Here is a 13354-nt window from a genome sequence, read left to right on the forward strand (position 1 = left end):
CTTTGAGATTTTTTTTTTCCCTAGATTTTTCTGTGCAGATCCTAAAGTGTGGACACCAGTTGTCAAGTCATGCTTGAGACAACTCTCCGTTTGCCCTCTAGCAGTAAGACCTATATGAAAAGTTCTCTGGACACATCTGGGACACATTCCATTTTGACTTCAAATCTTGTTTCCTTCCACAGGACGGAAAAGTAGCCAGGACTTCCCAATTCTAAAGTAATTGTCATCACACCTCTGAGATGTTCCCTGAACTACTTCCGAAATACTTGCTCAGCCTCAATTCACTATTAGTTTATCACTTGTCAAAATGATCTTCACATACCCTGCATACAACCGTGTTCAAACAAGATGTCACCAATTCAAATTCAGCGCTGAGCTCACAGGCCGACTATGATGGGTGGCTATGAGTCAGCAAAATGGACGTGGATTCCTGCTTAGATTAGGCTGCTGAAATACTCAGCAGTCATTATGTAAGCTGGAAATTCTCCCCTGCCTCCTTGGAGAACAGCTCCCTCTTATCCACACGCTCCAGGGGACAAGCAATCTCAGCAGCACGGGCTACTCTGGCTCCTGGCCCCAGTGAATGAGAGATCTGGAGGAACACTTGATGATGGAGGAGATCCAGGCTGCTCCAACACTTCCCTAGCACTCTCAGGGCTGGAGAGCCACTCTGTCTCTTGCATTCATCACTCCCAAGACGTCCTTTCTTTTGTAATTCCCACATCCCAGTGTTGCACACCTTCATCTTCTCCAGGCCAAGTAAATGCCTTCAGATCTTTATAGGCCCTAGAGCTAGATAGATACTAAGGTTATGCCCATGGCTTGTTTTAATGCTTCTCACATATCTGTAATGATACCATTCATTAAATACCCTTGGTTTCCACCCACACACTGAGACAATGGGGATGTTCTATTCGGAACTCACCAAGGCCAGCTGGCCTGGGTCTGAAAAAGCATGGGATAAAACCGGACTCGCTGAACATAGCGGACAATGAGGACTACTGAGAACTCAAGAACAATGGCACTGGGTTTTGATCCTACTGCACGTACTGGCTTTGTAGGAGCCTAGGCAGTTTGGATGCTCACCTAACTAGACCTGGAAGGAGGTGGGTGGTCCTTGGACTTCCTACAGGGCAGGGAACCCTGATTGCTCTTTGGGCTGATGAGGGAGGGGAACTTGATTGGGGGAGGGGGAGGGAAATGGGAGGCAGTGGCGGGGAGAAGGCAGAAATCTTTAATAAATAAATAAATTTTAAAAAATACCCTTGGTTTTTTTCTCTCAAAGGAGCCTGTAGATACCACAATGGTTAGAAAAGCCCATGAATATGTAGAGAATATACATCTCATGTTTTAGGAAATGTGCTTTTTTTCTGGGACAAATACCCTTCTTTCTGTTCCTCCTACTGCTGCCAGCTAGCTTTGAGATGTTCCTTTGGTTTCTTATTCTTCCAGAGATTCTTGTCTGTTTTTCATTATCTGGAAAATGGGGAGACTACGTAGTTCAGCCTCACTGGAGAAGTGGAAGAAAATGCTTGACTGAAGCACCTGCTGCTTTTTCCCGAAGTATCATCACATTAGTTTCCAAAGCATTGTGCAAGCAAATGAAAGTATGTAATCTCCTGGGAAACCAGCATTCCCAACAAGACTGATTTACTTCCCAACATCTCCTGGTTTACCCTTTATTTTCTTCTGTCTCCTTCAGACCCCAGAGTGTTCTGTAAACAACAGTATTTGTCCCCAAAGCCTGATCTGGTAGGTCCAATGTCTGCAAAGACCACCCAGGCTGGAGATGCCTTCTTTAGGGAGAGTTATCCATTTCCATCCACCCATCCATGGTGCCCACACATGAACCCTCTCTTTATACTCACTTTTCCAAGATGTAGTTAACGGGCTTCAACTGTGAGCCTTGTTTAACTTTGAAACTTGCCTGTTTTCAGAGCTTTGATGGGAAAGCCTGTTGAACTACAGAAGGGTTGTTCTTCAGAGACTGCCATCTACACCGCTCCGCATGCACACCCTCTCTCATGCGTTCAGAAAATGCAAGGGGAGGAAGTCCAGTGACGCGTGACTGAAAACAAGGCAAGCAAAACTGCAAGTTCCAACATGCACCAAAAGCCATTTAACAAAAATTCCCAGATGGAAGCCAAATTGAAGAGGATAAGACCAGCACTTCCCTGTCTGAATTGACTCTAATGACTTCAGGCTTCAGGATCCCCAATCAGGCTGACTTTTTTAAAAAAATATAATTTGAAAGGATGAAAATAGTAAGTTTGATGGACAAGTAACTGTGACCAGGAACAATGGAACCATGTGCAGGGACACCACATAGGAAAAAACACACAACACACTGTTGAAATACGGAGCGGCGGGCTGTGTCCCGCCACCCGGCTAGCTTTACCCAAAATAATTACACGGAAACTGTATTCTTTTAAACACTGCCTGACCCATTAGTTTCAGTTTCTTATTGGCTAGCTTTTACATATTGATCTAACCCATTTCTATTAATCTGTGTAGCCCAAGAGCTGGCTTACCAGGAATGATCTTAACCTGCGTCTGTCTGGAGTGGGAGAATCATGGCGACTCCCTGACTCAGCTTCTTTCTCCCAGCATTCCGTTCTGTTTACTCCGCCTACCTAAGGGTTGGCCTATCAAATGGGTCTAGGCAGTTCCTTTATTAATAAGAAATTACTCCCACAACATTTCCCCTTTTTCTGTTTAAACAAAAAAGAAAGGCTTTAACTTTAACATAGTAAAATTACATATAGCAAAACAGTTATCAAGCAAGAATTACAGTTACAATATTTATATCTATTTTATCTTTTATCATAACTAAGGAAAACTATAACTATCTATTCATTCTTCAACTCCATCAAAGACTCCAGAAGGATATAATATTACCTAAGTAAACAAGAAATAAGAAAACTCTAGAAATGACAGAGACATCTTGCTGCCTGGACAGTCACCCAAAGTTTTTTTGTATGGTTGGGGCATCCATCTTCAGCCTTCAGGCCCATAGTATCCAGCAGACATTTCCATGAAGCAGGAAATTTCAAAGACAGTTCAGTCATTATCTGCTGTGTCCTGTAGAATGTCTCGCAGATTCTTTCATGAGTCATGAACCCCGAAAGACCATCTCACCTTTAGGCAAGTTCAGCAGTCCTCTCTCTGCGGGTTCTCTGTGTCCATTTTATGCAACACTCCAGGCAAGAGCAGTTTCTTGCCCAAATGGCTATCCAACTCCATAAGGATCCTCTTCGATGCCCATCTTCCTCTCGAAGTAGATTGGTGCCACCAGGAGCAGATATGTCTCATTGTCATGAAAAGTCCTAAGTTATTAAAACATTAAATGCCATATTCTGCAGTCTTGGAAAGATATGAAGAATGTCTATCTAACTGAAATGTATCTCTATATATCTAGAAAATCTAACTAACATGACTACAAGCTTGACTATTATTGATGATTAACCATTAACCTATATTTCTTAATTATACATTACATTTTTAAATGAACTACACAATCACAATACCTTAATCAAGATCAGAAATACATATACATATAACAATATTGACTGTAAAATCCACACCAATGCAAATTACTCATACCTATATCATTTCCCCCTTTAAATGTAAAAGAACATTTACAAACAATATTTTGGGAACATGGGCGCAGTTTTTTCTCTCCAAACTGCTTCCTGCTGAATGGGGGCGCTGTTAATCAGATCATTTAGGGTGTAACCTGTGTGCCAGGTTTATCTCAGTTGCCAGTTGAGTGAAGTAATTTTTTGAGGGTGTTCACAGGAACTTTTCGGGAGGTCGTGGTCTATCATACCATATCGGGATAGATGCAATCCACAGGGTCTGGTCCTCTGTGAAAACAAAAGAAGACCCTTTCCAAAGCATCATATCCTTAGGCCCAAATTCTGAAGTCATACCCTCATGATATCCGTTTTGGTTCCACTTGGCAGCCCATAGAATGAAATGTCTCTCTGTACTTAGCTCCTTCACAGTCAAAAATTTTAAAGAAAACACAATGTACATAATCCAGACTCTCTGTGAATTTTCCATTTTTACGTGGCTTATTTTTCTTTATTTCTTTTAATCTCTTAACTATCTGTACTCTCTCTTTAAAGACTTTACCTTTTTTTTTTAAACCATTAACTTTATTCTATATATTCTTCTTCTTCTCTCTCTCAAGCCTATGTACATTCATCCAACAGTGTGGTCTTTTATGTCTGAATCTGTTTTATTGTGAATCTGTAACATTTTTTTACTATCCAGGAACATTTCTTAAAATGTTAAGTAGTTCTTAAAAACTTAAGTTGCGCCATGTACAGGTAATACGGTACCGCCTGTGTCCTGCCCAGTTGAAAACCTTAACTGCGCTGTTTTTATGGTAATTACGGTAGTTCCTGCCTGAGACCAGCACAGTTCAGCATGGCAGAGCTGAGCCACTCCTGCCTCAGAGCCATTTGGTGCCCCTGAGCCACACACAGTTCCAGGCACACAGCAGTCCACATTGCCATCAAGCAAGCCATAGAGCTTTACTCCAAATGCTCCATTCAAAAGCTCTTTCTCCCACAGGAGCCAGACAGAGATCGCAATGGCGGCACAGCCCAGAAAGCCGGCATTTTAAAACAGCCAGTTTTTTCCTGCTGCTGAGTCAGGACAATTTCTTTGTGGCACGCAACCCACAAACAGCAAAAAGCTGACTTAAATTCTCTCTCTCTCCTTTTTAAGCCCTTTCAGGTTTTAAGTGGAGTTCATTAGCACGTTGGGTGCCACTCTGTTGAAATACGGAGCGGCGGGCTGTGTCCCGCCACCCGGCTAGCTTTACCCAAAATAATTACACGGAAACTGTATTCTTTTAAACACTGCCTGACCCATTAGTTTCAGTTTCTTATTGGCTAGCTTTTACATATTGATCTAACCCATTTCTATTAATCTGTGTAGCCCAAGAGCTGGCTTACCAGGAATGATCTTAACCTGCGTCTGTCTGGAGTGGGAGAATCATGGCGACTCCCTGACTCAGCTTCTTTCTCCCAGCATTCCGTTCTGTTTACTCCGCCTACCTAAGGGTTGGCCTATCAAATGGGTCTAGGCAGTTCCTTTATTAATAAGAAATTACTCCCACATCAACACACTGACCACTAGCAAGGCTTTTGGACATAGTTTAATAAACTTAAAATCATTTTGCTTCATAAAGCATTCTTGAATATGCTTTTTATCTGTTCCTGTTCAATGTTTGACTAAATTGTAACCAACACTCTTACTAGACACTGTTTCTGGATAGTTCTATGGGTTTGCCATAAATAAGAGAATTCAGGAGTCAGAATGCATCAAAATCATACATTTCAAAGCTGAAATTCTGATTTGTTCAGAATTCGTGTGTGTCAGCAGGCTGAGTCTGAATGTTCTGTCTCCCTTCAGGAAACTACATAACATTGTAAAGATGACAAGAGATGCAGAAGTCATCTCTTACAGAAAACTTTCTCAGACAGGCACTGATGTGTATACCAATCTCATTCAACCCTGAGGGTACCGATGACACAATGTAATAATACAGCTATTAGAATTTCCATTACCAGACGAGCAAATTCAAGGTCTGGAGTTTGGCTTACCACCACGATACAAGGAGAATGATATTCCCTTTGCTCCAAGATGTTCATATCCTGATTCTTTTTTTTTCCAAGACAGGCTTTCTCTATGTAGTCCTTATTGTCCTGGAATGCACTCTGTAGACCAGGCTGGCTTTGAACTCACAGAGATTCACCTGCCTATGTCTCATGAGTGCTGGGATTAAAGGTGTACAACACCACCACCTGCCTGAATCTTCAAGGTTGTGAATATATTACCTGAGTATCAAAAGGAGGTTTTGGATATGTGATGACATTAAGGGTTTTGATTTGGGGAGATTAGATTATCTGAGTGGCTCAAATCTAACCCAAAGGTCCTTAGGAAAGGGAGACAGGAAGACGAGAGTTGAGAGATCATGGGATAGTGAAAGCAGAGGGCACTAACCAGATAACTACAGAAGACAGGAAAGTGAAGAGATTTTTGTGCAGTGCCTTCTGGAGGAGCATGGCCCTGGAAATTCTGAGAGTCTATCCTTTGAGGTTTGGACGTTAGGCTGTCACAAGAAGAGAATTGTGTGTGTGTGTGTGTGTGTGTGTGTGTGTGTGTGTGTGTGTATTTTAACCATATTGTATAGCAACATTAGGAAGCTCATAAGGTAAAGGACTTAGCTGAGACCACAAAATTGGCTTAGAGATAGAAACAGGCAGTGCTACAATTCTCATGAAGGAAATTATTTCTTCTGGGAACTTTACATTAACATATTGCATACTACTTCTTTCTAAATTTTCTACCAAATATCCAACTACTACTAATAATAGTAATATAAAAATATAATAATAATATCTATTTCACAAAACACTAAAGATGACAAATTTTCTCAAGTCCTAAAACATATGGTAGAATAAAAACAAAAAAAGGAAGTCACAAAATACGTAGTTCCTTTCTTAAAGAGACAGTATGGCCTTCTTCATTTCTTGAGCTGGGCTTCCTTGTGATACCTAGAGGCAGGAGAACATGCAAAGATGACACTGTGTGAATTTCTCATTGCTGTGCCATTTATGTCTTGAGATGCCTTTTCATCCCCTTGAGCATGTTCAATCTAGTACCTGAAAACTAAAGGTTGTCTGGAGAGAACCAAGAACAGAGAGAGTTCTTATCTATGTATCTATCATCTATCTATCTATCTATCTATCTATCTATCTATCTATCTATCATCTATCTATCTATCTATCTAATCTATCTATCTTCTATCTAGACAGGGTCTCCTTCTATAACTCAGGCTGGCCTTGGACCTATGGCAACCAAAGGGCCTAAGCCTTTTAAGTGTGTTACAAGTGTATGAAACATCATGTTCAACTTGCTACAACTAATTCTGCCATAGCTGCTTTACTGTGGACACATCCGTAAGTGAGGGAACGGGATGTTGATGGAGCTCAGTTGGTAAAGGGCTTGTCCCTGGGTCCAGGCCCCATTGATGCCTAATTGGGTGATTCATGCTTACAATCCAGTTACTTGGGAGGAGAAGGAAGAAGAATCAGAAGTTCAAGGTCATTCGTGGCTAAGTAGCAAATTCAAGGGTAGCCTGGGATACAGGAAGCCCTGCCTCTAAGCAAGCAAACAAACAAAGAACAAAAACACAAAACAAGTAAAACAAAACCAGCCAAAACCCAAGTAATACTGAACTGGCCATCTAGCCCAGAGAATCATGAGAAACAAGTGACTTATCGCTAGAAGCCACTAATATTTCAGTTTTTAGCTATTAAGCAATGGATGGCACATATGTTCAGAGTGAGACATACCACTCTAGATAAGACAATTTACCATTCCTAGCTGGGTGGTGGTGGCGCACGCCTTTAATCCCAGCACTCGGGAGGCAGAGGCACATGGATCTCTGTGAGTTCGAGACCAGCCTGGTCTACAAGAGCTAGTTCCAGAACAGGCTCCAAAGCTACAGAGAAACCCTGTCTTGAACACCCCCCCCCAAAAAAAAGGCAATTTACCATTCCTAAAAAGCCAGTTTACAGAAATCCAGCAAACTGGTTTGAAACTGACTGAGATGAATCCCAGCTCCCCATTTCAATCTCTGGAAGTGTATGAGGGATATTACTCTAGTGTCTATAAGAATGTCAGATGTCTGCACATTGAATTTTTTTCAATAAACCAGCCAGAGTCCTTACTTTAAGATGAAAAAAAATTGAGGCCCAGAGGCAGAAACTCTAGTCTGAGATTACAGAGTTAAAAATGACCAGAGAAGAACCCACAACCCAGATCTGTCTGGCACCAAAGCACATCCTTTTCCCAGCTCATCTGAAAATGTTCCTAGCAGTCCCTATAGACACAATTTTGTCCTTGTGAATGAGTCCAACTAGTTCCCCTCAGTGAGCTGGAAATGGCCAGGGCCCCATAGTCTCTGGATTTTCTCTTAGCATTCAGATCCCACTGGTAACAGTTGCCAGGCAAATGTCTTCTGCTAAAATTGCCTTTCTTATGAGAAGTTAAAATAGTTTTAAAGAGATTTCTCCTCTCTGGAAGCTTTTTATCGTTAGCCTCTTTCCTCTACCTCCCTCTCAAAGGCGATGTCAAAGAAAGTGTGTGTCTTCAGTAGAAAGTGCTGACGTTGTGATTGACATGCGAGGCTCTGCAAAAGTGGAGGATTGTGGGCTGAAATGGTTTGTTATTCTAGAAAATTCCATATGGAAGCCTGGACAGAAAGGGGAGGGAGGGCGGGAGAAAGGGAGGGAGAGGGAGAGAGGAGACCTGGGAAACATAAGACCTTCTGGCGTTTTCTATCATTTTCACCGCTGCCTCTTGTTTTTTTCTCATTAACACTTTCTATGAAGGGAAACTGGCTCAGATTCAGAGAGGGAATGACAATATCTTAAAAACCAGGAATACCCCTCTTAAAAAAAGTTTTCACAGCTTAATACAGTAACTTATTTGATAATCATTTCATGATTAGGAGATAACCTTTATACAGAATATTTTTGATTTCTTTTTTCTTACAAAAATGAATAATTTCATTTACCATTCCCAAACTTAGAGTCTGCTAACATTAGCATTTTGGAATATTTCTTTAAAATCTTTAAAATGATCTGCATGCTTTTTAATATACATTCATGAGACAGTCTTGCATTTTTATTTTATTAGATAATTATTTAATCAATGAATCAATCAGAGACAGGATCTCTAGCTAACCTCCAAGTACCTAAGGAGTTGGGGATGAGCTACAAGCTTGCCTCTCCCTCTGAAGTGTTGAGCTATCTCTCATGCAGCACCGCTTCCCAATTGATGAGGCTCTCGGGTCTTGCACACTCTGGGCAATCACTACCAACAGAGCTGGATTCCTGCAGCACAGTGTCAGGTCAAATAAAGGAGTAAATTACTATGTTCCATGAAGACCTAAGTGAATCTTAAATGCATGCTGCTAAATTTAGAGGCTAACCCAGAAAGACTACATCAAGGGCTGCTTCAATTTCCATACATTTCTAGAAATAAAACACTACAGGGGTGATAAAAATGACAAAAAGCTTCCTAGTGTTGACAGGTAAGGCACTGGAGATATTTTTCGTATACTAAAAGTACTTGGTAAGAAGTGCTAGTAATAGAAAAACAATGATACCGTGTATTTGTCTAACTGCTAAAACTTGCTTCATAACAGCGTGTGGCAACTGAAACAACATATAAGCCAAGAGTGAGTAATCTAGGATGGGACACACAGTGTCAGGTAGCCATAGTTTGACCGTGAGGGTGAAAAAGTTGTGCAAATGAGCAGAGTCCATGAGCAAGAAACAAAAGGAACTGCTTAGAAGCCTTGTAGCTCAGCTGATATGATCATGAGACCCGAGCAAAGGATTGGGGAGCAAGGGGGACCACCTTCTCACTGTTTGAGTGACAGCTTGTAGATGAACCAGGACGTGAAGCTGACGCCTACTGAGCTACACTAGCATGGCCAACAGCAATAAGAGCTTACATCCAGAGACACATAGACCATTACATAGAGAAATGAAGGTATACATACATGAGCAAGGATAGCACAGGCATACATTCACACCATATATATCACATGCATATCACACATGCACATGAATACAAATACCCCATACACACCACATACTACACATACATAGGCCACAACACACGCACATGCAATCACAACCTGCACAGGCAACATGCAACACCACACACACATACAATAGACATGTAAGCCAACATACATCAAACACACATGTGGACGCATGCAGGTACACACACATACTGTACGCACCATACATGAACAACCAATACTACATTCATATACCAGATCCCCACAGACAACACCAAACACATACATACATGTACACATATATGTCTCGTACTCATCATACACAGCCCACACCACACATGCACAAACATTCATTCCACACAGCACACCACATATACATATACTGTATTATATGCTCCATTTTCCCATACTAAACATACCATAACACAACATGCACACATGAACACACACATACATATACACACCCACACTTCCTTGTACCCTCAGGTAGGAGTACTGCATGCTATAATCTTGAAGTAGCAGATAACACTTAGAAGTTGATTTCTAATATGAATCATTAACAGAAAAACTGAGTTCATTCAAGAAATGGCAGATTCCAAGAATAGGTCAGAACATACAATACACACAATCAGCCTAGAGCATCTTGTATCAGAAAGTAAGGACAGACTCAGGAGAGGAAAGGGAGATGAAGACAAGATGGAGGGAAGAGTGGAGGAGGCAGCTTAGCAGTTTGGAGGCACAAATGTTGTCATAATGACTTAATTAACAAAGACTGGGTTGAGCCGAAGATGGCTTCCAGTAGAGAAGAGAGTCTCAGACAACCACAAGTCCTCAGAAACCTGCCAGCCTTCCAGTCCCTCCCAGTCAGATACTCATGGGGGCTCAGAAGCTAACAATGACTTATAATTATTTTGGCAGATATTTACAAAACAAAACAATGTTTTCATGAGTTTAGCATACAGTATACGAATGTAGTTGGGGTTTATATTGAGGGAGGATTATAAATTCTTTTGTTCGGAACTTTATTAAGACTTGTTTACTATATTGGAAAGTCATGTGCTCAAGGGCATCTGCCCTAATGGAATTTGGATGTGTAATACTACATTCAGAAGTTGGCTTGTGTCTGTAACCGTTTCATGCATAGCAATGCTACACAAATGCACACATATACGAGACGCTGTGTCTTTTATGTAGTTCTTTTTTGGTATGCATGTCTTGAACTATCTATTGCTTCTTTTGATTCATAGTTTACATTATATAAAACATATAAATAACTATGTTATATTAACATCTTTTGTGTAGGAACATGACATGGTAAGAGTACTCAGTTGCTTATATTACAAACAAAGTAATTGCATGTGATTGGGCTAAGTATAAACAGCTTCACAATGGACATCATGCAGATGCTCTTAACAGACATAACCGCACAATTAAAATATGGGGCTCTTCTATGGTGTATTATGACTTCTGGGAAGTGGGTGCCTTGTGGTTAGGATCATGTGACACTTCCCAGCCTTGTCACACTGAAAGAGTGGTATGCATTTCCTCCTTCAAATGTAGAAACAAGGATAGCCAGGCTTACACGGGTGAGATGCTATCCAGAAAACAATGAGTCCTGTGACATTCATAGAGGGCCAAAAAAAGAAGAGTTATCTGTACTGATGGGTCATTAACATTTTGGGACTTTTGTTAGAGCTATTACTATCAAACCCTTACAAAGAAGTCTGTCTGTTACTATCTACCTTGAACAAGTCCTTTAAACGTCTGAGTCTTACCTCCCCTTCATCTTTAAGGCCAGATAAAACCCAATATCAATCAAAAGCTATTGTCGCAAAAATTAAATAAGACCACGTTTAGGAAAACCACACATGTATTTGATGAGTCCTAATTAAGTTATTTTGGGTATTTTTTGCTTAGTCCAATGTGCCTGTTAATTTATCAACAAATTGACTTCTATGAGTCTATTAAGGCACTAGACTTCACATTCATTTACTTACAGCAAGTTGCACTGAGGGGTTTCTTTATAGTGAGAATTATGAATGCCTTGGCTGTCATATTCTCTATCTCTACTAACTGCCATTTTAAAAATAGCCATCATTTTTCTCTGGACCAGACCTTGTATAACCATCATTGTGTTGTATATTTTACTTCATCCAGTCTTCAGAAAAAATAGAATATTTATTTCATAATCAGAATTGCAATTATCCCCAACATTCGTTCCCATTTCTCTCTTTCATAGAGAGTTTGCATCACTGATGTGGAATGGACGTCAGAGAAGTTCATGGTTCAGATCATGCTTAGCCCCCACATAAGTTCCCAGTGGGGTTTCCAGATTCTCTAGTTTTGCCCTCCGTGAAAATACGAGCATTTTAAAAAGTTCACGTAGATGCTATAAATATGTAAATGCTGGAAGCTGATGACACTAATGCATCAGTCTGTCAATGTTTAATCCCAGGCTACTTCCCACAGACCCAAACGCATTGGCCACACGTCACTTCGCCAAATGCCATGCTGCCAATCAGCCAAGTCAGCAAGCATTTGCAAACAGAGTACTTTGTTTTCAAATAATACTGTCTTCAGACTTCTTAGATTACCAATTTTTCAAGTAAACACCCAAGTTGCCAAATTTTAATGAGTCTGCAATCCAGCCAAAAGTCTTTAAATTCTTCTAGCTTATCACAGAGTACTTTTCTGTGCACCACTGAAACAAAAAATGCCTTTTATTTCTATTAATGACATGAAAGCAAATGGTTTAATTGCATGTGAAGAATTTCCAAAGCCCTGTCTTCCTGGCTTCTTCCGCATCTGGGAATGGACAGTGGAACATTGTTGCTCCTGAAAACGGCTTCAAAATGGTTGAGGCAAAGAATGGCTTTGAAAGCTCCTCATAGTTTTTTACTGTCCTCTACCTCTCCCAAAGAGTTACATCCTTCTATGTATGTAGGGTATTTTAGGTGGTTATGGGAGTTTATAGGCACATGGATCTACGATGAGACCCATCAGACTTCAGGATTAGGCTCCTGTCCTCTCCGCTCTTTCATCCACTCTTCATCTCTACTCATTTGGCTTGTTCCCCTTTTTCTTCTTCATCCACTGTATCTTTTACCATGTCAGGGGCTACATGTGACCAGGACCTTCATGCTTATTAAATATGTTTTTATCTCATTCCTCTTGACTTGAAGAGCCATCTTCCCCAAACCGTGGATCTAATTTAAAACTCTGATTTACCCAGCCTCACAAAACCTTGCTTTCCAGGCCCATTTTCTGGTTACCTGCCATGGACCCGATTAGGAGCCTGCCAGCTTCTTTTCCGTCTCAGCCACATTCATTCTTCCTCTGCCTGCTCAAGGCTCGGGCTCTACTGGTAGCCATACCAACATGTCTGCCATAATAAAGTATAAAAGTAGGAATGCTAACTAGAAGGCTGTATATTACAGAACAAATGGAAGATAGGTTGCCCTTATGCATCCAAGGCAGAGAGAGGTTAGTGTAAGTTTGAGTCATTGAAGCCAACAATGAATCCCAAAGTTACAAGGAAAAGTTTAGCATGCATTACTGTAGCGCCGTGAGTGCCAAGCTAATTCAACTCATTTTACATCAAATAAGAAGTGGAGCCAAGAGAACATGAGCAAAGTGTCAGGTCTGGATGGGAGCAGAGTAGCCAGCCAATAAAGAGTCAAGTGAGAAATGGACCCCAATTTCCACAGTGCTCAGCAGTCTTTATGTGATGAAGCCATG

Source organism: Microtus oregoni, unplaced genomic scaffold (assembly GCF_018167655.1).
Source record: "Microtus oregoni isolate MIOR12 unplaced genomic scaffold, Mior012 000058F_ref0000040, whole genome shotgun sequence".
Classification (NCBI taxonomy): domain Eukaryota; kingdom Metazoa; phylum Chordata; class Mammalia; order Rodentia; family Cricetidae; genus Microtus; species Microtus oregoni.